Source organism: Protopterus annectens, chromosome 11.part0 (genome assembly GCF_019279795.1).
Source record: "Protopterus annectens isolate FY-2018-M chromosome 11.part0, PAN1.0, whole genome shotgun sequence".
Classification (NCBI taxonomy): Eukaryota; Metazoa; Chordata; order Ceratodontiformes; family Protopteridae; genus Protopterus; species Protopterus annectens.
This window is the reverse complement of record NC_056745.1, coordinates 608,524,926-608,552,587: the sequence shown is the minus strand read 5'-3', so window position 1 is coordinate 608,552,587 and position 27,662 is coordinate 608,524,926. Positions and strand designations below refer to the sequence as shown.

The 27,662-nt window shown below is 42.0% G+C and overlaps 1 protein-coding gene across 1 annotated transcript in view; it reads left to right on the top strand.

The window, feature by feature from the left end:
• CAPS2 (calcyphosine 2) overlaps positions 1-27,662 on the top strand; it is a 2,181,571-nt gene that overhangs the window by 1,442,934 nt on the left and 710,975 nt on the right. The gene's annotated exons all lie outside the window — the stretch shown is intronic.

Below are 27,662 nucleotides of genomic sequence, written 5' to 3'. Positions count from 1 at the left end.
AAAGTTTCAGCTCTCAGTCTTGATGTTACACCCCTGGTCCCCTCCACTCTGGGGTTGTCAGGTCTGACTGTGCTGTCCCTACCCCTTCTGGTGCCTACTGTATGGCCTTTTCAGGTGCTGACTCCATCCTTAGCAGTCATCTCCAGCATTGTCTGAGTCAGGCTTTCAGGACTGGTACCTCAGGGTTTGGGTCAACTTTCTGGATCTTGGATTCATCCCTGCCTGTAGGTGCTTCGGCTCTTGACAGCTCAGCCCTGGTCTCGACTTTGGAGCTGATCGAATTGGAGCCAGACACCAGTGCCTTACTCTGATCCACAGATCTGAAGAGCAGGTTTGGTTGTCTGACTTCAGTTTTATCTTTGACATAATGGAGAGGATACTCTCCCATTTGGAGATGGAAGTTTTGGCAGTTACTTTGGATCCATCCCAGTCTGTCCAGTCTGTGCTTGCAGATCTACATCAGTTGTCTCTGGGGCAGCCTGCATCTTTGGGTCCCTAGGTTCCCCTGGATTTAGGACTCCCATTTCTTCTTCACACTTCCCCATTTAGTGAGCAGCCTGGTAAAAGCAAATGCAAGAGGAAGAACTTGGATTCCACCAGAGGAATTCCTCACCAAGGACAGTGATCTTAGTGAGGGAGAGGTCTCTCCCAAATCCCCCCACAATGATGCCTTCTTTGGCAATTTGATGGAATTGCTGAAGCAGCATGGGGTGAAAAATTAATTGAAGATGTGCAGATTTCTGTGCTAAATGCTGCGTGCCTTGTAAAAATAAAGTCTGGTTAGTGCACATACATTTTGCAGACTCTTAACCTTTTAAACTTCACATAATACTATAAAAATAACTTGTCTGTATAACAGACGACATGTACAACACTGTACAGTTTGCAGGGTTTACAGGGTTTGCAGGGTTTACTGATTTCAAGTGTGCTTCTCATACATCATGAAAGATGTTCTCCATTAAGCAGATCTAACAAAAAATCAGATCTAAACTCATGTACTTTTAATGTCCTTTTTTATGTCCTTTCTCATACCATTCGGAACTTGTCCATGAGAATAGCCTGTTGTTATTTAATACCTTTGGAATTTGCAGTCTGTTACTTTGGTATCTTCTGATATCATACAGTTTGTTAAACTACATTATGTTATTGTTTCAGAGTGAATTATGTGACAGTTCATTAAGTTGTCCTTGCCTCCAACCTGGTTCCTTCATTGCACCTGCGTCTCAGGAATTCCTTAGCTGTAATTTTGAAGCTTGTATTAAACACTCATTCACACACACACATTCAGCTAAATGTCATTTTTAAGGAGTTATCCTTATCAGCATTTTTCTCAAGCTGTACCAGAACTTGAACATTCATGTTACATTACTGATAAATGCTGTTTTTTATTTATTTGATTTTTAGCTGAGAACAGTTTAACCCTTTAATATATGTATGCCAGCACACAGAAATGTATGCATGTAGCTGAATATTATTCTACATATATTCTATCAAACAAAAGTGTAACTAGCAAACAGGTGTACATGCATTTATAAATCTCTAAATATATATATATTTTTTTTAAATCTCGACCTGGCCCCTTCCAGTCCTGTCCCTGCTGCAGGCTGCTGGCGTTCGCTCGTGGCTCCAAATAGCTGCGTCTCATCCACCCCAGGTGTCTCACCCTGTTCCATATCATACCGGGGCATCCTACCCTGAAGAACCATCAAGGAATCTTGAAAGAACTACCAAGGGGTCCCAGTAGTGACTCCTGCAACTATTCTGCCACCCCTCAAGTACTACAACTAGCTTCTCCAAATAGCTGTGTCTCATCCACTCCAGGCGTCTCACCCTGTTCCATATAGTACCTGGGCATCCTACCCTGAAAGAACCATCAAGGAATCTTGAAAGAACTACCAAGGGGTCCCAGTAGTGACTCCTGCAAATATTTTGCCACCCCCTCAAGTACTACAACTAGCTTCTCCAAATAGCTACGTCTCATCCACCCCAGGCGTCTCACCCTGTTCCATATAGTACCTGGGCATCCTACCCTGAAAGAACCATCAAGGAATCTTGAAAGAACTACCAAGGTGTCCCAGTAGTGACATCTGCACCTATTCTGCCACTCCTCAAGTACTTCAACTAGCTTGTACGTATCCTATTTGTGTAAATCATTTGTAATCCCTAATGGTTATCTGACTCTGCGTGCACCTGCTAGCAGGCTACCATCTCCCTCCAAGCTCTTTAGGTTCCATCCCACCCCTCCCAGGCAGCTTTTGCCTTCACCTCAGACCTATCCTGTTTGTCCACTAGGTGGCAGCTTTTACTCACTACCAATTGCTCCTCTCTCCTAGCAAGTATAGCTGTTTTTTCTAACAGCCTCCACTATCCTTCTTGGCTCCAAACCCATGTGTATTTCTCTGCTTCTCTCTACCTTAGATACTTTGTGAACTAGTGCACATCCCCTGTGCCCCCTTACCTCGGGCACTGCTCTCTGCTTCACTGATTGTTTTCTGCTGCCCTCTCTGTCTTCCCTGCTCTACCTTGGTTCTGTCTGTCTCCATTTCACCCTGTTCTACTTCTCGGTCTACCTCCAATCTCCCCTGTTCTACTTCTCCCTCCCCCTCCTGTTCTTCTCAAGTCACAACTCGCTCTTACCTGCCTCATCCCTCCCCTCTCCTCTTACTCTCCCTCTTTGTCTCCTCTCTTTCCTCATTCCGTCCCACCTCCTCCATATTATCTGTTTCCTGCCTCTAAAGCTATTTAGCAATGCCAGTTCTCATTGCGCCATTTTTAAATATCAACCTGGCCCCTTCCAGTCTTGTCCCTGCTGCAGGCTGCTGGCATACGCTCGCGGGTGACTGCTTTGGTTATCTTTTTAATCACTTCTTGTTACAAGTGTTACCGGGATTTCCAGGCTAACGGAAGCTTAAGATTGTACTCTCTTTAGCTTGTACGATACAAGGGTTCCTAAGAACGGTATTTACAGGTGTGTTTCAGCTTCAACTTGTATGATCCGAGGACCATGCTTAAAGAGCGCTCCTAGAAACAGCGTTCCAAGCCAGTATATCTGACTATTGGCTTCTCCGCTGTTACCCCCAGCTAATCATCGCAGCTACTGTTATCTGTAAACCACTCGCACAATATCTGGTTCCCTTTGAGCATTAATAAGCTCCGCTAATGCAGCGGCTTTGTGCTTAATGCTTATGTTTACTGACTAGTGTTTAATACTTATGCTTACTGATTAGTATCAGAGCTTTATGCTTAACAGTGTTGTTATCTGCTACCCAAGAACACTGAACCAGGTTCCCTGTGAGTGTTAACAAGCGCCGCAACAGCAGTGGTGTTCTGCCATATACATAAAGATTTATACTTCATGCTTTATCCTTAATTATCCCCAGCTAACTATCTCTAATCCTGTTGCTTTCTGCATTCTAGGCACACTGTTTCTGGCTCCCTGTGAGGGTGTATATGCTCCTCTACTGCAATGGCTTTATGCTCACTGCTGTATGCTTAGTTTCTACACACTTAGAGGCATACAGCGAGTCCTGCAGCACTCGTTGCTCATCAGTCGGTCTGCCTGGAGCTGACTGTGTGGAATTGGCCCTTAATTGATTAATTGCCATAGGCAGAAGGACTCGATGGGTCCACCATTATCTGTTGCTGCTCCCCTTCTGTTCTAACTGGAAGAAGCAGTATTAGTACATAGTTTGTAAAGGAATATAATATTCTATTATAACAACAATACATTTTTTTGCTATTATCTGCAACTGTTTCCTCTCTGTTTTAACTGAAGGCAGCCGTACTAATGCAAAACGCACTAGTTTTTCAGTGATTGCGTTCTGTATGTATGTGCTGCCCTACTGTATGTTTATAGAAGTAACTGCAGTATATTTTTTAGAAATGTTGGATGTGCTCAATCAGCGTTAGCTCACTTTTCTGAAGAATTTGCATTTTTTTATTAGAAACCTGATTAATTGATTTAATGATAATTGCTGACTCCTGAGTACAGGGTTCTGAATGATGAGTGGCTGTTTTAACTGTCTACTCTAATGTGGATTTTTACTGCTCTGTATCTCCCTGCCTGGGCTGAAATTGAAACTGTAGAATTTGCTGTTTGATATTGAATTTCTTAGTGTGTATTCACTCTGCTTTTATATCTTTTTCTGCTTTTTGTATTTTTTCCTGCTTGCTACATTCCCATTTATTCTCAGGTTGCTGTTTACACACACCCTCTTTCTCCACTCCCCCTTGTTTATATACTACTATTTATAAACTAACTAAATATCTTACAGGTCACTGACTGATTTGTTACACTCCTATCTCTAACTACTTATTGCTCCTTCTACAGCTCCAAATAGCTATGTCTCATCCACCCAGGCATCTCACCCTGCTCCATATAGTACCTGGGCATCCTACCCTGAAAGAACCATCAAGGAATCTTGAAAGAACTACCAAAGGGTCCCAGTAGTGACTCCTGAAACTATTTTGCCACCCCCTCAAGTACTACAACTGGCTTGTATGTATCCGATTTGTGTAAATCATTTGTAATCCCTAATGGTTGTTATCTGACTCTGCGTGCGCCTGCTAGCAGCCTACCATCTCCCTCCAAGCTCTCTAGGCTCCATCCCACCCCTTCCAGACAGTTTGTGCCTTCACCTCAGACCTATGCTGTTTGTCCACTAGGTGGCAGCTTTTACTCACTACCAATTGCTCCTCTCTCCTAGCAAGTATAGCTTTTTTCCCTAACAACCTCCACTATCCTGCTTAGCTCCAAACCCCTGTATATTTCTCTGCTTCTCTCTGCCTTAGATACTTTGTAGTACACATCCCCTGTGCCCCCTTACCATGGGCACTGCTCTCTGCTTCACTGATTGTTTTCTGCTGTTTGCTCTGTCTTCTCTGCTCTAACCTGCTCTGTTCGCCCTGTGGGATCACTCCACACCCCTACCCTACCCCAAAATATCACCCACCCTCAGTACTCTTAGCTTTATTCTCACCTTACCACACCCCTTCAGCTTCATCATCCAGTTCCTTTCCTCTCCTCATTACCACTCCCTCACATAACACTCCCACATACACTCCTACAGTTGCATCCTACCTTATACCTACACCTGCCCCCTCTCGTCTCAGATCCCCAATATAACTCTAAACTTTATTACATACTCCCTCTATTCCCATAATAACTCTATTACTTTACAACACATTAGTCCCAGTCATTACCATCGATTTCCTTTATAATCCGTACTTCTCCCTCTTATAACCCCATACTTCTCTTTCTTTATAACCCATATTTCTCTACCTCTCTCCCCTCTGACATTCTCCTTACATCACTAGATCCTCCACACCTCCTACCTACTTCTGCTACTAATACCCTTATATCAAGCCACCTCTTATACCTCCTATGCCTGTCCAATACTAACTAAAACAACTCCTGTACCCTCACTCTCTCCTCCATTTACACTCTCTCTCCCCTTCTCTCATTCAGTCCAACCCTTTGCTCCTTTTTCATCCTAAAATCTTCTTCCCTAAAGCCAAGAGAGTGTCACCAACTCCTATCTTTAATTTTCCCAAATCTACTTCATGCAAGCCAAAATGGCTAAAGGATGGCTGCTTTAATAAACTATTCCAAGCGGGTGACATACATCCCAACCCTGGTCCCATAACCTGTAACAACAACACCAACTGCATAACTTATTCCACCTCTCTTAATACCCTAAAGATCTTCACAATAAACGCTCAGAGTCTTACCAGTAAATCTCACCAATTCCACACCTGGCTAAGCCATAACCAACCTGACATCCTAGCCATCTCTCAAACCTGGCTCAAACCCTCCATCTCCGACTCAGAATTTCTTCCCCCTGGATTCCATATTTTCAGAAATTACCAAGTAGGTAAAAAAGGTGGTGGCATCGCCTTAGTCTATTCGAATCTGCTCACCTTAATCCCCCTCCAAATTCCAATCCCCAATTCCAGAACACTGAACTAACCGCTGGACTACTAAAACTAAACAAGCACAAAAATATTTGCTTCATTGCCCTCTATCTCTCTCCTGGTAATAATATATCAATACTTGAAGAAATTCTCCTGTGGGCTTCCACAAAAATTAACTATGAGACTTGCATCTTAGGATGTATAAATATTGATTGGAACAAACTCAACAGCCCCTCTCCTTCCCTATCCATCAACCTCTACAACTTCACTCAGACTATCCTCTCTATCACCTGGCCTAACAAAATTAATTCCCCCTGGATCCACCTTAGACTGGATCCTAGTCTCCAATCCTAACAAAATAACCAACTCTGGCACTACTCCTGATACCATTAGTGACCATCTCCCAGCCTTCATTCATCGTTCTACTAACTCTTCTCCATACCAACATCAATATATCATTACTCGCAACATTCACAAATTCCACCCTGCTACTTTCTCAAATATATTCAAACAAATGAACTGGCATATTTTAAACACCCTTCCCCTCGATAAAGCTATAGACCACTTTAAGTCTGTCTTCCTTGACACTTTAAACTCCATAGCCCCCATTAGAAACAAAAGAATCAAAACTAATACAGTTCCCTGGCTCTCCAAAGAGACCAAACAAATTATGCACCAACGGGACAAACTGTGGAAACTTCACTTAAAAAAAAATCTACCTAGTACCTTGCTTCATTATAAACAGCTCCTTAATCTCGCAAAAAAAGCTAATCAACAAGGACAAAAAACCTACTATACTAAGCTCCAGTCAAATAACTGTAACAACCCTAAACGATTCTGGAAGACAATAAACTTGCTTCTCCATCCAGGCTCTAAAACAAATCCCTGTCCCAACTCAAACAAAACTGACCTTGAACTAGGCTCTGAATTCAACTCCTTTTTCATCAAAACCATCTCTTCCCTCACAAAATCTTTTCCCAACAATAACCCAGCTACCCTTCACCCTACCCCCCCAAACCCACCAAATAACTTTCCTCCTCTGTTCAAGCTTAAATCTGTATCCACAACTCTCATAAAAAACTCCTATCTAAACTTAAGCCCTGCTCTAATGCACCCGACAATATTCCATCATCCTTTCTAAAACACTCCGAAGATGACATTGCTCTCCCAATCAGTATCATAATAAACAGATCAATAAAAGAATCCTATGTCCCCAAACTCTGGCGCTCAGCATTCATTCTCCCTCTCCATAAGGGAGGGAAAAATACCAGTGTCTCAAATTTCCGCCCCATTGCCTTACTCTCCTCTATTTCTAAAATCCTTGAAAAGTGCATCCACCTCCAACTTATGCCATTCCTGACCCATAATAATCTCCTCACACCTACTCAGCTTGGCTTCCGCCCTGACCACAGCACCATAACCACCCTATTTCTTTCTTAGATACTGTCAACCAAGCCTGTGATTCAAGACAGCTAGTTTCTACTGTTTTTCTTGATCTTTCCAAGGCATTTGACACTATCTCCCACAACCATCTTCTTTGTCATCTCTCAAGCCTTCACATCTCACCTAAAACTCTGTCCTGGTTCTCCAGCTATCTATCAGACAGATCTCAGGCTGTCAAATGGAAAAACTCCATCTCTTCCTTCTTACCCACCTCTACTGGTGTCCCACAAGGATCCATCCTCGGACCTATGCTATTTAACATCTTCATCAATAACTTCCATACTGCTATTCCCGACACCAAAATTATTCAATACGCGGATGACTCAACCTTAGTTTGCTCTGCCAGTAACCTCCAAGAGCTGATGTCAAAAACCCAAACCGCTTTCTCAGAAACTGAAAATTGGATGCACCAAAACCACCTATCTCTTAATGCAAGCAAATCCAAAATTCTACTATTCTCACCCATTAAGAACTATTCCTTCAATAAAAATGACTTCAAAATTCTTAGCTAAACCAACTCACCTATAGAAGTCGTCCCCTCCGTTAAACTGCTAAGTATAATAGTTGATGAACACTTAAAGTTCGATATACATGTACAGCAAAACATTAAAAAGACCTACCAAAAGCTAGGTATGCTGTATAGAAACAATCACTTTCTCTCCAACTCAACAAGGCAAACTCTAGCCTCTACTTTTCTCCTTTCTTCCTTACTATATGGTGCTCCACTCCTAACCAACCTGTCCTCCTCCATTTCCTCCAAATTAGAAAGCTGCTACAATAAAAAAATCACTAAATTTGCCTCCAAATCCAAAAATTCCACTCCCCACTGCCTCACCCTACAATTCCTGAACTGGCTAGAACTACCAAACCACCTAGATAACTTACAACTGTCTATAGCACATAATCTCATATTTCAGCCTACAAAATGCCCCACTTTAACTAACATCCTCCCCCCTTATATTCCCAACAGAACCCTTAGATCTGAACATCAGAATTTAATAGCTGTCCATAAACCCAAACATCCTGCTGGCCAACTGCTCCTCTCCTATGCTCTAGGCAAAAAATGGAATTCCCTTCCTCAGTCACTAAGAACCACCCCAAACTATGAAAATTTCAAGGCCCAGCTTTTCACACATCTGTCTACTAAATGGAAATGCCCCTGCCTCCTCCCTACATGAGCTTTGATCACTTCAAGCCACAAGTCTCCCCCTACTGGTACATAAGCCCTCTATACTTCCCTCAGGCACTTTCTTTCAACTCTATCAAATCTCCCTGCAATTTTCCGCTGCTTTATCCCTCTCCCTACTTCTTCCACTCCCAGAACTATATTTGCTCAACAACACATGTAAATATTGTAAATATAGAGTACTTCTTTCTACTCAAATTGTGCATGTAAAGCATATTTTACTGTCTTTTGTGGATCCAAACTAATCATGTCAAATATCAGTACAACCTTAACACTTACTTTCAGCGAACTTCTGCTTCCTATACTCAGTGAAAAGCTTAATTTTAATCTGTAATACAGAATTGTTATCTGGTACAAGGTTGTATTTCTTGTAATCTTATTTGTAAGCTACTAATGCATTCTCATACCTTGCTTGCATTTATTGTAAATCCTGTATGTAAATTTTTTTTCTTGCAAATTTAGTATGTAAACTGTTTTCTGTGTGTATGTAAACTTTAGTATGTAAACTGTTTTTCAATGCATTCTCGGAGCTTTTCTCCCCTGGCCTCCACTGAAAATGGGCCAGGTTGACCCAGTGGACTTCCCCGTAATCAAACTGGAAATAAATAAATAAATAAATAATATATATATCAAACATGGGGCTGTACCACAGAAGCTTCTTCACCAGAGGAATCATTATTTCTGGAGGCTTTTAGCATGGGCCTATCCATGTCCTGGTTGGTCCCCCCCTCCAGACATTCTTATACACCTGGAGTCTCAGAGGGCTTACAGAGAACCTGACATGGTAAAATTGATCCCCAAGAAACCAGAGAAAATTTTGGCCCCCTTCTAAGGAGAGACTCCACTGGAGTAAGGGTCCAAGTGTAAATAACATTGTGATTGTGGTGCCCAGTAAAAAAGACATCTCTGAGGGGAGTTTGTTGGTCCATCCTACCAATATGGAGTCTCGGGCCTCGGATCATTTGGGAAAGTGCACATGCAGTTCAGTCACCTTTGCTTTGCATGTGCTGAATTATTTTGCCCATTTGACAAGACTTCAGTGAGACCTTGTTGCTGAAGTGTTAAAGGTTGTTAAGACTGAACAGCCTTTGGATGGTCTGAAGTCTCTGGGAGAGAAGTTGTTGTCTTTACAGTCCATATCCAACATCTCCATGAAGTTGTTGTCCAATGTGGCTGATGGGATTTCTTATGCAGGAGGCACAGGCAGCTCTATGCCATCATGCCTGGATGTGTTTATGCAATTTTGTGGACTGTTTCAAAGCATCCTTCATAAATGCACCTTTTGACAGTTCTTCCCTATTTGGCCCAAAGGCCAAGGAGACACTGACTGAGGAAACAAGACAAAAAGACTCTGCTGTCAGAGTATATATTTTTGACTCCTCAGCAGTCATTTTCCAGGAACCAGAAGGATAGGAAGCATCTCTCTTTGCAAAGCACAGCAGCCTTTTCAGGACAGTCTTAGAGAAGGTTCCATCCCATGTCTGAGGGGACAACCATAATGGATGCTGCCGATGTGGCAGGAGTGGTGTGCAGAATCAGAGTTTCTGCAGGCTTTCTCAGGGAGGCTTTTCTAGTACCCCTGAAGGGTTGCCTGTCTGCCACACTCTGGAGGTAGTTCAGGGTCACTTGGATCTTCACCAGACAGCTTGAAAGGCCAACACCTCAGACACATGGGTGTTGAGAGTCATGACAGAGGGTATGGGAGGGTGGCCTAATGGTTAAGGTGTTTGCCTTGCAAGCACAAGGTGCAGGATTTGATTCTCACAAGGGATAATTGGCTAGGCTTAAAATGGCTCACAAGGGCAGTTAGCTTAGTACTAATCTATAGGGTTGGGAGGGTGGCCTAATGGTTAAGGTGTTTGCCTTACAAACACAGGGTGCAGGGTTTGAGTCTCACAAGGGATAATTGGCTAGGCTTAAAATGGCTCACAAGGGCAGTTAGCCTAGTGTGAACCTATGAACTAATCCTATGAACTATACAATTCCTTTTTTTCTTTACCTCAGAAGACTCTTAAAAATCCATTTAGGATGTTCAGTTCCATCAGAGATGGGATGCAGCAATGGAAATTCAAAAACTTCTGGTCAGCCAAATCATCCAAGATGTCCCATCAGACAACGAGGATCTGAGGTTTATTCCAGATTCTTTTTGGTACCAAATAAAAACAAGGACATGAGCCCCATTCTGGATCTCAGCAAGCTGAATTGTTTTGTCAGACAGACCCAATTCCAGATGATTACAGTGCAGTCCATTCTACTTCTCCTGAGGAAGGCTGACTGGATGTGTTTAGTGGGTCTCAAGAATGCCTACCATCACATAAAAATAGCAGGGCAATCCAGGAGACTCCTGCACTTTTATCTGGGGACCAGTGATTACTAGTTTTGAGCTCTGCCCTTTAGTCTCACCACAGCTCCCAGGGTGTTCAACAAGTGCATTGCAGTAGTGGCAGTCTGATTCAGGCTGCAAGGATTCCAGGTGTTTCCTTACCTGAACGACTGGCTTCTGACTGTTTCTACAACAACTTTCCTAATCAAAACCTGAGACAGCTTACTCCATCTATGGCTGCCATTGAGCATAACAATGAATTTCGAAAAACCATCCTGGAACCAGTTCAAGTAGTAGAATTTGACAGTTGCCATTTGAATATGGTCACTCAGACATCCAAGCTGCCTTTATCAATATTCAGTTCTCTTTGGTTACAGGCTTCTCACATTTTGCAGATTCTCAAGCCCTGTACTACTTCAAAGCTTTCTAATTTAATTTGGTTTGCATACTCCTTGAAAGAAATAACTTTATCTGCCAAGCATAAAGGTCATTCTACAAAGACAATAGCTACTTCTACTACATTTTTCGCAGGCTTCAATTAATGATATTTGTGTTGTAGCTACCTGGTCTAATATTCATAACTATTTGTCTCATTACAAACCAGTTGTGCAGTCTAAGTCTACAGTTTCATTTGTTTCCACCATTTTGTGGAATATTCCCCTGGAGTTTTTACTGGCTGGGGACTCTATCCCACAAGTTAAGATTAGACAGAAAAGATAACATCAGACACAAAAGTTATGCACTTACCATAATGATGGATCTGTGTTGTCTTTATCCATTCATGTCAACCATCTGTCCCTCCTTGCCCCCCCCCCGAAAACTGTCATTTTTTTTCTTTAGTGAGTGCTTCCAGTCAACCTTGTTGCCCATCCTCAAAAATTGAGTTTCTCTGCCATTAGATTCAGGTCAGATCCAATAACCCATAAGCTGAGATGGGTGGATAAAGACAGTATGGGCCTGTTATGGTAAATAGATAACTTTAATTTTCATGGCCTGTTGTACCCTCAGGATTCCTTTGGTCATACTTCGTATGAAAAAATAAATAAGTAAAACACTTGTATATCAAAGAAATGGTGTTTTAAATGCATTCGGATCTCTGAACCATCTGTTGACTGCAAGCCCCTTGCTAGTATTTGCAGTCAACACCACAGTGATGTAGGACATTAACAAGAAAGGGTAAACAGATTCACCCTTTTGCAGACTTGCTGTGGTAGCTTGGGATCTAGTGGCTCAGTACTACTTGTCTCTTCAGGCTACAGTATTCCATCATTACAAGTTATTGTTGCAGATATGATGAACAGGACCAGGATAGACCTTCACAAATTGAACTTGAACCTGGTGGTGGGGGAGCTTCCAAGAATTGGTCCATCTATGGAGAATTCTTCAGTTACATCTATTTTCCTCCAGCTACAACAGAGAATTAATCAAATGCATCTTTAGGACTCCTTACACAGGCCTGGAAAACAGATGCTTGTCATTTCCATGCACAGGAATGTTCTTGTATGCCTTTTCTCTGAGAACCAGGGTTCTTCTAAACATACAGAAGGACTCACCAAACATACCCATGGTGACTGCCTTTTGACCCAGGCAACACTGTTTCTCCTTTACTTTGAACATGGCTAAGGGGAATTACCACAACGTTTCTCGTGGACTTGCTCACACTAGACATGGGCTGTTTGATATACCCCAACCTTCAACTTCTTCAGTTGACTACCTGGATGACAGAATGCTGGTGCCTTTTAGACACTTATTTTGTTTCTGAGGACATGCAGCAGGTATTAAAGGAGACACAAAAACATGCTACTCGAAGGTCATACATGGGTAGATGGAAAAGATTTTCTAGTTGGTGCCAAACCAAGAAACTGGATCCTTTTGGGCTTGACTTATGTGACTATGTATTATTTATTTGAGGTGTTATTCTCTGGACATCTTACTCTTCTATTAAGACTTATTTATCTTTAGGCCTTATCTGCTTGTTTGTACATAGATCCCACTTTCTATCCTACCTCGTGAAATATTTTAAAGGGGTGTTACATATCTAGCCACCTACAAGGCAGGTTGCTTGTTTTGCGATCCTAATTTTGTAGTGAAAAAATGTACACTTTTCTATTTTGAACCTAGTCATGAGGCTATTTGAAAGTTCTTTTTGGAAAACAGCATTAGTCATTGCTCTGACATCTGCAGAAAGGGTATCTTGAGTTACAATATTTTATGGTGAGGCATTCCTATATCATGTAGAGTTACTTTGAAAACAAATTCTTCCTATAGGCCTACGGATATCTCACAGTTTACAGTGAGCTAGGCTTTCATTTCCTTCTTTTCTTTCCAGAACCTAAAAATACAGGAGAAAGAATTTGCTCACTCTGGATGTCTGCAGAAAACTTGGAGAATAGACACTGACAAAACAAAAACATTCAGTATTGCTGATGAGCTGTTGATTTCCTATGAAAATAAGAAAAAAGGACACTGTGTCAAAAGAAACAATTTCTGTGTGGTTGCCCATGACATTGATTTTTGTTATTCTTACCATAACAAGACAATTCAAGATATAGTCAAAGCCCATTCTGTCAGGGCTTTGGCTACTTCTGTGACATTATGGAATGGGGAGGGAGTGTAGAAATGTACTACAGGCAGCAACTTGATCATCTGTGTGCATCATTACCAAGCACTAGAGACTGGATTCAAGGTATAGTGCAGGTTTTGCTAAAACTATTCTCCAGGGCCCATTGGACTTAAGCCCTTTTCTCTTCTCATTGACTTTCTAAGCTATGCTATTCATCCCATATAACTTAAGTTATTGCAGTAGTGATCTAATGATGAACATAATACAATTTTGTAAACTTACCATTAAAACAGATGTTCAAAAAGATCCCCGTTGCAGTAACTGGACCCTTCCTCCATGCCATTTCTTTTGCATTGTACTTTTTTGCCAAGGTGTGGATATATGTTCTTTTTTACTAGGACATATATATCTGTCAGGGCTGTAGTCTCCATGTTCTGAAGTAAGACAACTCTGAGGCTTTAGTGCCCGATCTACTGTTTTTTTCCTGCTTTCCTCAAGTAATACAGTGGCTAGGGTGCATGGAAGGTGCTCTATGGCTTTGCAAGTTGGCTAACTAGTCCAGTACTTGGTAGGATGTCCCATATAGCTTAGGTTACTTCAGCAGTGATGTATCTATTAAAACATATTCTGTTATGGTAAGTTTACTTACACAGCTGTGCTTTACTTTCTGGACTGTAGTCCTTTCTTTCTGAGGTCTCTTTTATGGGTTTCTTTGTGATCCATAAAGCATCTTACCACCCTTTTTCTGAGAGATGGCTCAGCTTTTATAGGTTATGATTAAGGGATAGGTCTGGTGAAGAAGATAATAGCTCATCTCAATTTTACCTTGTCTAAGCCACAATTTGTTGAAAGTTGTTCCTTTTCCCAGTGAAGGTGCATCTTTCCAAGGATTATGTTCAAAGGGGTTGGGATTGATGCTTCTTACATTAGGTGGTTTGGCATGTCTGAAAAATGCTTGCTTTCACCTGGTTTTGTTGGGGGGACTTCACCTATAAGCTCTATCTGCAGTGACAGCATTATGGCATGATTATCCTCCCATGCACCCACACAGATGCCTGCTGGTACATCCCTCTACTTGTAGTTGCACAGTTGTCTGGAAACCTTGGCCTCCAGTGGGGGCCATACTGCAGCATTAATCCTCTTCCTATTCCCTAAATGAAATGGATCTATCTAATGTCACTTGATCATCATCCCCCCTCACCCTGCCTGGACACCAGTTCTTTGGCAGCAAGGTGGCAGAGTGCATCGGTTCTATTTTGTTTTGTTTGTTACCCTTCCTCTGTTTCATTTTTTTTGCCCTGCGTTCAGATCTAGGAAAGAAACATGCCATGGCAATTTATTTCTCCTTGTGACTTCTTTGTTTTAAGCTATAGTTAATATTTAGATTTTTTAAATTGTTTTTTTTTCAAGAGTTACACATTGCATTTAAAGAGATTTGTACTTTTATTCAAGCTTTGGAATTTTGAATATCTGGTATTCTAGTACTGAAATTTGAAAATGCTGGGGGTAAATGTTCTTTTTTTTCCACACGCACATTTATTAAATCACACCTTACATAATGGCATAGGTGCTCATATATTAACAGAATAGAAAACAAACCATACTGACATTTTTATTATTTTCATGCAGTGTTCATATGTTTTCTTTTGAACAATAATCATTCACTCCATCATTACATAAATTTCTGAATTCCTGCTTTACCTTAAAACTACTTCTTCTGAACTTTATTCTGCATCTGTTCTTCCTAAAAAATCCATTTATTTCTATGTAATTTGTCCTTTCCCTTTTCTAAAGATCCCACCCCCAGTTATTTTATTTCCTTTGCAGTTTTCAATACTTTGGTTACAGATGGTTTGATTTTGATTTCCGTTTTCTAGCAATAGCTTTTTTTGGCAGCTAATAACTTAGTAAGTATATTATTTCTAGGCAATAAGATCCTGTGTCCCTGTACAAAAGAATCATTTTCTTAGTTGCAACCATTTGGTCCCGAACATCTCTGACAAAATATTTTTTTTATTTTTTTTAAATATTCCAACATTTGCACTCTTAAAAACATGTTCCCAGTTATCTGTTTCTTTCTTATCACACCTACCGTGTTTGATGTCTACCTGAGGTAAAATCTTCTGAAGTCTGCTTGGGGTATAAAATATCTTTGCAAACACTTCCATGCAAAAATCATGTCTTCAGAACTTTGCTGCAGACGTGGGAGTCCTAGAGATTTCAACCAATTGTTTCTTTTTAAATTACCTTTCCAGACTCTCTTCACAGTCTTTTATAATGTCCTGTGATTGATTCCTATAGCTGTCAATATGTCCTACTAATTATCCCTTTTCTAACAGCAACTTCTGTTCTAGACTCAACTAAAAACTCTTACCAGAGCTCATCTTTCACTCAGCACTCCCCTATACCTTTCTGCTAAACTCTCGATGTTCTGTAGTCCTATCTCACCTTAATTTTTCCATATGGGATCGGCTCCGACTTGGCCTATTTACAAGCTGGAAGTCTTCTAGTTGGCTTGTGGCTAGGTCGGTATCCCATGGTGCACCAGTACAATCCCCAGATCTCGTTTGCCGCGTCAATGAATTTGGTTGTGCTTCTCTTTGGCTCTGGCTAAGTGTTGCATTTACTTAAACCTTTTTTCTAAAATTTTTGGGACTGTTTAGTTTAATATAGAAAAATTGTTACTGTATTATTTTTAGTCAGTTAGCATAGTTGCTATTAGTATGGTTAGTTTTATACTTGTGCCATTTGGTGCAATCTTTGGCCTTTTTGACTTAGTATTGGTATCCTGTGTGCTGGTTTTCGTGTCTTCACAAACTTAGTATTTGAAGGGGCCTTTAGACTGTGTGTTACAGTAGGCTAGTCAAGATTTGGCAGATCCTGCTTGTTGAATTGTTATCATTGTTAACAGAGCTATATTCTGTTATTTCTTAGTCAAAAGTCTGAGTTTTTTTTGCAGATTCCTGCTTGTTTAGTTGATTACTGTTGTTAACAGAACTAGGTTCTGTTTCCCTTGTTAATACTACTGTTCAAGTGTTTGAAATTCTCTACGTACTGTAACTTTCTTGGTCTGTTTTAGTTAGAAGACCTAGTTTCTCTGTTTCCCTTCCTGCCTGGGCTAGGCTCGTTTAAGTTAGAGGACCTAGTCCTCGTGGTGTCTTTCTCCTTCCTGCAGGGCTTGGCCCGTTTAAATTAGAGGACCTAGTCCTCCTTCTCTTTCTTCTCTGTGTGTGCACATCTCTGTGAGAATGTCTCAAGAGAGTAAGGATCATAAGCCATCTGGTGTCAAGAAATGTATTAAATGCTCACAGAAAATGTCCATAACGGATGGCCACGGTAACTGCATTTACTGTTTGGGGGCCATCCATTTACAGGAGACCTGCTTATTTTGCCACGCTTTCACTCCTAGGATGTTGCAAGAGAGGAAAAACAAGCTCATCCTTAAAGGTCTTCTTAAACCTTCCTTTGAGGAAGATATGTCTAGCTCTTACTCCTTTTCCAGATCTAGAAAGGGAAGTCTAAGTCCTCTAAGAGGCCCTCCCCGGCACCGTCTGGTGTCTCAGAGCCACCTCTTAAAATCACCAAATCAGACAAGTCCACTGTCTCATCGGCTCCACAGAGTTCGGTGCTGACTGAGAGCAGTACGGTGATTACAGGGTCGGTTCCAAGTATTTCCGAGCCGACCACTAAGACCATTTCACGGAGCTGGTCTATGGGCCCTCTGCCGGTCTCCCCTGTATTGAAATCTCTGATACTTCAGAGATCCCGCTCTCCTACTCTTTCATCCAGGTCTTCCAGGAGTTTAATGGAAGAAGATGGGGAGATGGTAGTGCTGAGACTGTTGAAGTCATCTGCTTTGCCTAAATTGCTGTTGGCTCCGATCCAGTCGATTCCGGAGACACTTGAGTCTGTTCACCCCTCTGTGATCATTCCTCCTCAGAGCCATGCTGGTCTTTCGGAGCCGGAGTGTTTGGTAGCACTGGTGGAACCTTTGGTTCCAGCTCCCCCTGTGGCTGTTTCGGAGCTGAGTCCTGCTCTGACACTCTCGGCGCCGTCCGTAGTGTCTAGGGGCTGAAGCTTCCCGGTCTGTCTCAACAGGGATGCTTGGAACCAAACTTCTTTTGTTCCGAGTCTTCCTTTCTGCACATTGGCAAGGGTGAGTTTGAATCCTATGTCTATCTTGAAGAAGATGGCTCTGGAGCCGATGGCATCCTCGGTCTCCTCGGAGCCGGAGAGGTCGGCATTCGAGATGATGAGGAATGTGCTGTCCCGATCATCAGCTCCTACCAGAGGTACCAACACTCTTTCCCCTAAAGCACCTACCTCTGTCTCAGCTCGTACTCCCTTCATGGACAGCAGAGACCCTCAGCCTCAGGAGCTATAGGCTGCTGGCCCCCACTCTTCCGAGACCTCCCCGGAATATCCTTCTGAGGAGCCCCCATGGAAGAGAACATGTAAGAGGAAGCATTTACACTCCCAAGATGAGTCTCTGACCTCTGACACTGACCTCGAGGAGTCAGAAGGGTCCCCCAAGTCGTCCTCTGATGATGTCTCCTTCGTAGACATCCTGGAAATCCTTAAACAGAGGTGTGGCTGGCCTACTGTCACCCCTTCTGATGAGGAGTCGATGTACCTGAACGCTTTTGGGTCTCAACCTTCAGCCTTTTGGGTGTCTCCACTTTTCGACGAACTGATGGAGCTAGTTTGTCGAAAGGTGTGGGATGCTCCTGATGCCGTGGAGCCAGTCCCCAGAAGACCGAATAAGTTTCTTTCTGCCCCTCCAGAAAAAGATTTTTTGTCTAAAGGTTTTCCCTTAGATGTCATGGTGGTGGCGGCGGCCACTAAGAAGGAGCTAGCTTAGACTTCTTCTTCTGTTCTTCTGCTGAATAAGGAGTCTCGAATGATGGACAGATACGGGAAGCGTATCTTTTCTTCAGTGGCATTTACCCTTAGATCTCTGAACTACCTTATTCACTTCACGAGGCTTCAGAGAGATCTCCTTAAAGAGTTAGGAGATTCTCTACAAGGTACATGTACTGAGGGAGTCCCTGACAAGGTTTCTGCTCAGTTGTCCACCTTGAACTCTATCATCAACTCTTCCATGTGGCTTATTTCATATGCAGCCTATGGAGTGAGTAGAGCAGTGGGTTCAGGAATTTCCCTAAAGCGTCATTCCTGGATGTGTTTGTGTAACTTTGTGGAACCGTTCAAGTCTACCTTTACCAACGCCCCCTTCGCCGGTTCCTCATTGTGTGGACCCAAGGTAAAGGACACTCTGACCCGGTGCAAGCAAGAAGGAAAAACACTCTCTGCCGTGGGGGTACATTTTACTGTTCCCTCTAGACCATACCCTAGGGGTCAGAGGGGAGGTAAGATGTGGTTCAAGAAGTCTCAGAGGTTTTTCCAGGATACAAAGGGTGACTCCTCCTTCAGAGGCAGAGGAGGAGGAGGAGGAAATGGTAGACGTTGCTCTCGAGGCAGGGGCAGTCTGCAAAACCAGAGAGGTCGCAATTCCTTTCAGGGCCGGCCTTACCAGCTCTCCTGATGTGGGGCCCGACTGTGCTTCTCTGGGGCTGGTCGGGGGTCACATTTCTTTGTATCCAGAAGCCTGGCTGGGTATCACTCAAGACAAATGGGTACAAAGAATTATTACCAGAGGTTATGTCATACCCTTTTCTCTTCCACCTTTTGTTCCCAAGAAGATCCTGGATGTTCCACCCAATCACAGGGATTAGGCAACTGTGGAGGTCAACAAGTTGCTGTCAGAAAGAGTCATCCAAACTGTCCCAGCAGACCAAATATGATCTGGAACTTACTCCAGATACTTTTTAGTGCCAAAACATACAGGGGACTGGAGGCACATTCTGGACCTCAGCAGATTGAATGAATCAGTAAAGAAGGACAAGTTCCGGATGGTGACACTACAGTCTATACTCCCGTTGTTAGGGAAAGACAATTGGATGTGCTCAATAGATCTCCAAGATGCCTACTACCACATAAAAATGGACAGGGCATCGAGGAGTCATCTACTCTTCCGGCTGTGAGCCAGTCACTACCAGTTTTGTGCTCTGCCCTTTGGTCTCACCACAGCCCCCGGGATGTTGACTAAATGTATGGCAGTAGCGACAGCTCACTTGAGATGTCAAGGATTCCAGGTGTTTACGTATCTGGATGACTGGCTCTTGACCACCCCCACCAGGCATCTACTTCTTCAGACCAGGGACGCTACTATTCAGCTTTGTGCCCAGCTGGGCATTTCTATAAATTGGGAAAAATCTGCCTTTTGCCCTCTCAGTCCGTGATTTTTATAGGCGCAGAGATAGACACAGTAGACATGTTGGCTCGTTTTCCTCCCGAAAGGGCACAGAATCTGGTTCTTCAAATTCGGCATCTTCTCCCCTTACGAAAGGTCAAAGCCAAGATTATTCTGCAGCTTCTAGAGACCATGGCTTCCACCATATTATTAGTGCCACTAGCCAGGCCATACATGAGAATTCTTTAGTGGCTCCTGTCGTGCCAGTGGTCTTTTCAGCACCTACCATTATCTCATCACATTCTGCTGACAGAATCTTGCAAGAAAGACCTCCTTTGGTGGACACTACCCAATCAGCTAACCACGGGCACTTCATTTGTTCCTCACCAACCCGTTGCCACTGTAACCATGGATGCCTCATAGATAGGGTGGAGGGGGCATTATCTCGGCAGGACTGTCCAAGGCACATGGCAAGATCACGAGGCTCACCTGCATATCAGCATTCTAGAGATGAGGGTGGTGCTCCTGGCGTTGCAAGCACTCCACAATCTTTTACCTCTGGGGACTATTGTAATACAGTCAGACAACATGTTGGTAGTATGGTACATCAACAAACAGGGCGGAACCAAATCTTACCCACTTTGTCAAGAGGCCATGCAAGTTTGGAAATGGGTGATATCTTCCCAGCGTTTCCTGGTGGCAACGCACATTCCAGGGGCAACCAACGTGATAGCTGACAAGCTCAGCAGGGCAATCCTGATGCCTCACGAGTGGTCTCAGAAACAGCGGAACAGATTTGCCACAGATGGGGACAGCCTTGCTGCGACCTCTTTGCCAGTCCCAATCAATGCCAAATGCAGCAGCTACTTCTCCCTCACCCCCCCCCCTCCAGGGGAGTCAACGAGAGACGCACTTGTTCACGATTGGCCCCTGGGTCCCCTGTATGCGTTTCCTCCCTTTTCTCTCATTCCCAAGGTTATTCAGAAAGCAAAATGGCTGGGAAGCAAACTTATCCTCATTGCTCCTTACTGGCCTCTTCAGGTTTGCTTCCCCTTTCTCAGGCCTCTTCTCCTAGATGATCCTTGGATTCTGGACCCAGCTCCAGACCTATTGACTCACATGTCAGGTTCGCTTCATCCCTCCTTACACACCCTCAATTTGACAGCATGGCTGCTCCAGTTCCATCTCTAGTCAGGCTTCACGACGTCTCACCCTCTGTGACTGATATCCTTACGTCTTCTCATAAACCTTCCACTAGGAGACTATATTCCAGTAACTGGAGAAGATTCTCTATCTGGGCAGAGAAAATGAATGTTGACCCTTACACTGCTTCCATTCCAGTGGTTTTGGAATTCCTGTCTGAGCTTTTTCACCAGGGGTCTGTGGCTACCACTGTCAGAGTTCAATTGGCAGTGATTTCAAATTTTCATCTAGGTTTTCCAGATTCTAATCTGATGTCACATAAGCTGTGCAAAACTTTCCTTAAAGGTGCCACTTTGTTAAGACTCCCCTTTCAAGAACCTGTTGCCTCATGGGATTTAAATTTTGTGTTATCCAAATTAACTTTTCTGCCCTTTGAGCCTTCTCATTCATCCTCTTTGAAATTCCTGTCTTGGAAGACATTGTTTCTGGTGGCTGTCACGTCAGCCAGACAGGTGTCAAAGTTGCAAGCATTGTCTGTAAAACCCCCTTATCTGATTTTTCACAAAGACAGGGTGTCCCTTCATACTAATCCCTCTTTTGTCCCCAAGGTCTGTTCCTATGCCACCTTGAATCAATCCATAGAACTTCTGGTGCTCTTTCCAAATCATTCCAATGCAGCTGAATACAGGTTTCACCAACTGGATTTCCATAGACAATTATGTTTTTTATTTGCACCGGACTAAGGAAATCAGATCAATTATTAATTTCCTTCTCCGAATCCAGGTCAGGCTTACCAGTTTCCAAAGTAACACACTCTAATTGGATTTCTAGCTGTATAGCTTATGTTTACAATTCTGAAGGTAGACCTTTACCCTTTAAAATCAAGGCTCATTCTACCAAATCTCAGTCTACCTCTGCAGCCTTTCAAGCCAGGGTCCCACATGATAATATTTGTGCAGCAGCTACGTGGACTGCCCCTCACACTTTTATTACTCATTACAAATTGGATTTAACCTCCAGGGGTCGAGCATCATTTGGTTCCACGGTACTCAGGAGTATTTTTCCTTGAGCCACCCAAGAATAAGGTGCTAGGGACACTGTCCCATATGTAAGAATGAAGATGAGATAGGACTACAGAACATAAAGAAGTTATGTACTCACCATAACACTCCATGTTTGTAGTCCATCTCACCTTTCATTCTTATGAACCCACCCTCCTACCCCCAGCCTGGAAATACCTGGAGACAGGAAAATATTATTATCCTTTTTTATGGAGACCTTTTAGTATTGGCTTCATTGGTAATTTTGTTATTTTCTCTCCTAGTTAGCAGCAAACAAGATCTGGGGATTGTACTGATGCACCATGGAATACCTACCTAGCCACAAGCCAACTAGAAGACTCCTCGGCTCCGATCCCATATGTAAGAATAAAAGATGAGATGGACCACAAACATGGAATGTTATGGTGAGTACATAACTTCTTTTTTCTTTTCCTGGTAAGGGAGTCAGTCTCTAACCCACAGTCCAAACTTATGCTTGGCCTCATCCCACTCTATAACCTTTCCTGCTCTAGTTATTTGTTCCTAATACATTGATTACTTTGCCAGTTTTCTCCAGTAAATTCCACCCTCCTCTTGTCTGTTTTAATTTTCTAACATTTTTATTAAATTATCACTTAAGACATAGGCACATATACAGTAATAAAAAGAAAACTGACTACAATAATATTTTTCATTTACATGCATTATACATTATATATATATTTTCTTTATAACAACTGTCATTCATTCCAGCAGTCCCTTTCCAATGTCTCTGTGCATCTGATTTCAAATGCCTACTGAATGCACATCGAGAACTGCAGGTACAAGTATTCCTGTAAGGAAACATGGTTGGATGCTGTTGTGTGACTTTGCAGAGCACTTTAAGACATCCTTTGTGAATGCTTCTTTTGATGCCTTACACTGACCACCTCAAAAAACTCCAGCTTTACTCCGTAGCATATTGTCTGAAGTGATCTCTGCCTAACATATAAAGCTATGTCAAACCCAGAGCTGTTGGACATGCTACACAGAAGGAAATCCCAATCCCTCCGAGCTACATGCTCTAGGGACCTAAATCTTGTCACCACAATAAACGGCACATGCTGGAGGGATAGATTCCTGTCCCAGAGACTTCCCATACTCTGGAACAGGCAACCCATCTATGTCAAGCAAAGTTCTTCATTAGCACTCTTCAAGAAAAATCTTGATGAGTGGATGGGAAATAGGAAATACACCCCAGGGATCACTTCTGTGTCTCTGCTCGACAGTGGCACAGGAAAATAACTCTCTTGGGTGGTGTAAGCTAGGGAACCTTGTTGGCTAGGCTTACGTAGGCCCTTGGGCCAATAGCCTAGTACCTACCTATGAACCTATGATGGTTTGACCCTTTTTGGACCAGAAGTCAAAGACACATACTTCTCAACTCTACAGATTTTAGCAGAATGTCCAGATTTTTGCCTCATATTTTTGGTACATTTTTCATAAAACTGTGATCTTCTAGCAAATCATTGACAAATTATTGATGATTTAAGTCAGAAAATAATGACAAACATTTGAATTTCAGATTTCAGCAGATTTCAGAAAATTCATGCTAATGCAAAACCAGTTGTTCTATCTACTTTCTAAGCTTGTAACAGCAATATTCACAAATTGTCCCTATGTTGGGCCTTTTCCTCCCATTTTTTAAGGCTTTGTCCAGATTTCTTGCTCTAAGAGGTTGAGAAGTACGCAAAAGCACATTCTTCAGGAGTGAACAAGTAGGCAATATACCCTTTCTACCATAGGAATACTTTTTTCCACTTCACAGAGATTCAGAAGGGAGGAAAAAATGTGGTTCTGAAAGACCCAAGTGTTCTCTCCAGACAGTCCTGGAGATAAAACCCCAATATTATATTGTAGAGAATGAATGTATCCTATCTTTTAATTAATATGTATGTCAAAGTCCCTTCTGTGGAAATTGTATGCCAAAAGTCTGTCCTTAAAACTATGTTTTGTAAGAAATTGTTCTCATGGAGCTTTTCTCCCCAGGCCTCCACTGAAAATGGACTTGTAATCCAGTTGGACTCTCCCAGTCAAAAAATGTAAAATAAAATAATAGATAAATAAATTGCAGAGGGGAGAATTCTAACAGTGGATCTCAACCTTGCAGCAGAGGACGTCTGCAAAATCAAGTCTTCAGGGGTCCTTTCTCCAAGTGGCCTTATCAGTACTCTTGAAGGGTTTCTCAGCTGCCATACTCTGAAAGCAGTCAGGAGCTACTTGTCTCTGCACCCAGAAATTTGGACATCCATCACTGGAGATATGTGGGTGCAGACGATAATAACCAGAGACTGCTCCATTCCTTTTCTTTATTCCCTTCCAGTGTCAAGGAAACCTCTCAATATTCTATCCTCGCAAAGAAAAACAGCTGCTGCAGAAATATAAAAAACTGCTGAACAGGTAGGTCGTCTGAGAGGTCACACCAGACCAACATGGATCTTGAATGCACTCATGATACTTTTTGGTGTCAAAAAAGAATGGGGACTTGAGTCATTTCAGTCAATATGTCAAAAACACGAAGTTGTGAGTGTACACAATTCAGTCCAGCCTCCACTTGTTGAAGAAAAATGGCTAGATGTGCTCAGTAGACTTTCAGAATTCATATACTACATTATGATGGACAGGGGATCTAGAAGATTTCTATGCTTCTGGCTGGATGCCTGTCATTTTCAGTTCAGGGCCCTGCTGTTTGGCCTCACCACAGCTCCTTGGGTGTTCACCAGTTGTGTGTTGGTGGTTTCAGATCACCTCAGACTGCAAGTGTTCTGGGTGTTCCTATACCTAGACTGCTCCTGATAGGTCTCTTCTTGTTCAGGCCAGGGAATGTCTGCTCAATCTTTGCTCCCAGATGAGGTTCACAGTAAATCTGGACAATCTTAATTTATTCCAATACACATATATTGGAATTCATAAGTCTACATCTAGACTCATCTCATTTGTGACAGGGAATACTTGTTCCATCTTTTCTCTCAATTGGATATCACACTGAATATAGATACATCCGATTTTCATCTGGTCCACACATTGGAATTTATAGGTGCTCATCTAGATACCCCATGCCAGATAACAAGACTTTCAGAGAACAGCTTTTCCACCCTACAAAATGAGGCACTAAAGGTTGTGTCTTGTCAGATGCCACCTGCCAGGCTGATTCTTCAGCTACTAGGATCTATGGCTGCCTCCATCATGTTAGTTCCCCTAGACAGATACCACATGATGGTTCTTAATGGACAATGGTTCATGAGGTACCAGCTCGTGAGTTTTTAAGTTTAACAAACACTTGCAGGATAACAAAAAGTGAAGTAGAATTAAAAAAAAAAAAAAAAACAAGTGAACTTTAAACAATCCTACAAAGGCAAGTGTGGAAGGAGTCCCAAACACAAATTACAACTACTAAGCACTTTCATTCTTTTTATTTTCAACAGAACTTTATCAAAGTTAAAACCAAGTACACAATCCAAGGTTGAGAAGTATCAAATGAATCACATGATCATCCCCAACCAACACAATACTTGTCTTTGTTCCATCTTTTCTTCTTAAAGTTACAGTGTCTTTCAAAACATGTTCAAGAAATATAGCCAGTAAGAATGTTACTCTTTTTCTGAATTGGTATAGTGTCGCTGACAAAACTTCTAATATAACTTTTCTAAAATGAAAACATATTTCTGTAAATCAGAAAATCATGGCTACTAGCCACAACAGTATTTAGCATTTAAAATCTTTGTGTTGGACATCCCTAATCTTTTAGAAAAATGTGAACTTCTATGGCAGCTGAAACTGAACTCTTTTAGAAAACTGGGGCTTAATTATTATTGCTCCATAAAAAGCATAATAGAACTCAGAAAACTGCCTCACTGTTTCAAAGACTATTAAAAGTCTGATATGGAACTGATTAATGCTAGTATTATACATGCTAATATTGTTATAAACAAATATCAAACATTGCAGATGTTTACAATGAAAATAACTGACACTGGTACTGTTTTCTGATACTTTTACTCATTTAAACTAAGTGCTTTCTTAGCTAGATGCCACAGTTGAACAGATCCCCAGAGCCTTAATGCTTTATTTCTAACATGTTTCAGTATTTGTTTTTAACATTTTTCACTACATTTCCACCTTAGCAATTATAGCTATAGTTGTCAGCCTACTTAGGTGTTCACTTGTAGATTTATACACATGTTCATTAACATTATGATTTGTTTTTTTACACACAAACCTGACAATTTATTTGGTATGAATGTGATCTTTGTTAAATGTGTTTCAGTTTATATGTTACTAATGTTTATTCTGACATATGTTTAGTGGTAGATCTTTTTGTTAGTTAATTAGCTAGTCATTTTGTTTGTGAGTCAGTTTCTTGATAAAGTTTGGATTAGTAGATTAGCCTTAATAAGCTGTTCTTATATATTTTAATGTGTCTCTAGCTTTTAAGTTTCAGTTCTAAGGTATCATAGTCTCTGTTTATACTATGGTGTTAAGGGAAGGAGACTTGGTTAAATGAATGAGTTTAATGCTCTTAACAGAACCACCCTGTGTAACCACTCCTTTGCTCCAAATAACCTGATTTATGTATAAATTAATGAATGTCTTTAATGCTTTTCATTATACTCAACTAGGATTTTAACTCTGATGAAGTTGTATTGAAAATAAAAAGAACAAATGTGCTTAGTAGTTAAAACTTGTGTTTGAGACTCCTTCTGCGCTTGCCTTTGTAGGATTGTTCAGACATTTGCAGGATACACATATGATGGTGGTTTCAGTTCTCCTTCCCAGGCCACAGTGACTATGGACTCTTCCCAGCTGAGGGGTGTGCATTCCTTGGGAAGACTATCCAAGGCATGTGGTCCCCCTCCAAGGCCAGTTTTCACATTAGTGTTCTAGAAATGAAAGCATTTCTCCTAGCATTACAGGGCTTTCAGGCTTCCTTCCTGTAGGTGAGATTTCTGTCCAGCTGGACAACATGTTAGTCTTGCACATCAACAGAAGGGGGAGGACACATGCTCCTACCCATTATGTCATGAAGTGATGGGAGTGTGACAGTGGGAAATCCCTTCTGGTTGCTTTCTGACAGTAATGCACATCATGGGGAAGTCCAATGTTCTGATGAACAGGTTTATAGGATAATAGGATGGTACTAGGCTAATGGCCTGAGGGCCCTTACAAGCATAGCCAAGTTCAACCCGTGTTCCCAAGGTTGTCTGTTCAAGCAGATACTAAAATTAGCACCTATTGCCTCTGTCCAAGAGGGACACAGGTGGAACCCCCGGGGTAAATTTCTGGTTACCCATCCAGTCATCCAAAGTGCGATTTAAACTTATTAAATAGGACTTTGTTTAACATGAATAGGAAACTTGTTCCAAAGGTGGGGCAACCTGTGTGAGACAAATCTGTCTCTCCATCAAGTTCTGTTAATGTCATATACCAGGTTAAGGTCCTTTGGACGAGTGACCCGTGTGCCATTTGACTTGTGAATGTGCAGCATTTCCATTAAAGCTGGGTCAGAGATTGCTCAATATGCAAGGCACAGGTCACCTCTGAGCAGTCTCTATGACACAGAGTAAAGTGACAATGATTTCAGTCTGTTCACATAAGACAGATCTTGAAGACCCTGAATTTTCTTTGTAAGGAACCTTTGTGGTCTCTGCAGTTGCTACAGGTGTTTGGAAAGGAACATACCAAAGGAAGCATTGTACTCTATTATTATTGGCCTGATGAGGGAAGAGCACAGGAGGGGGGGTTATAACCTCTATACTTCT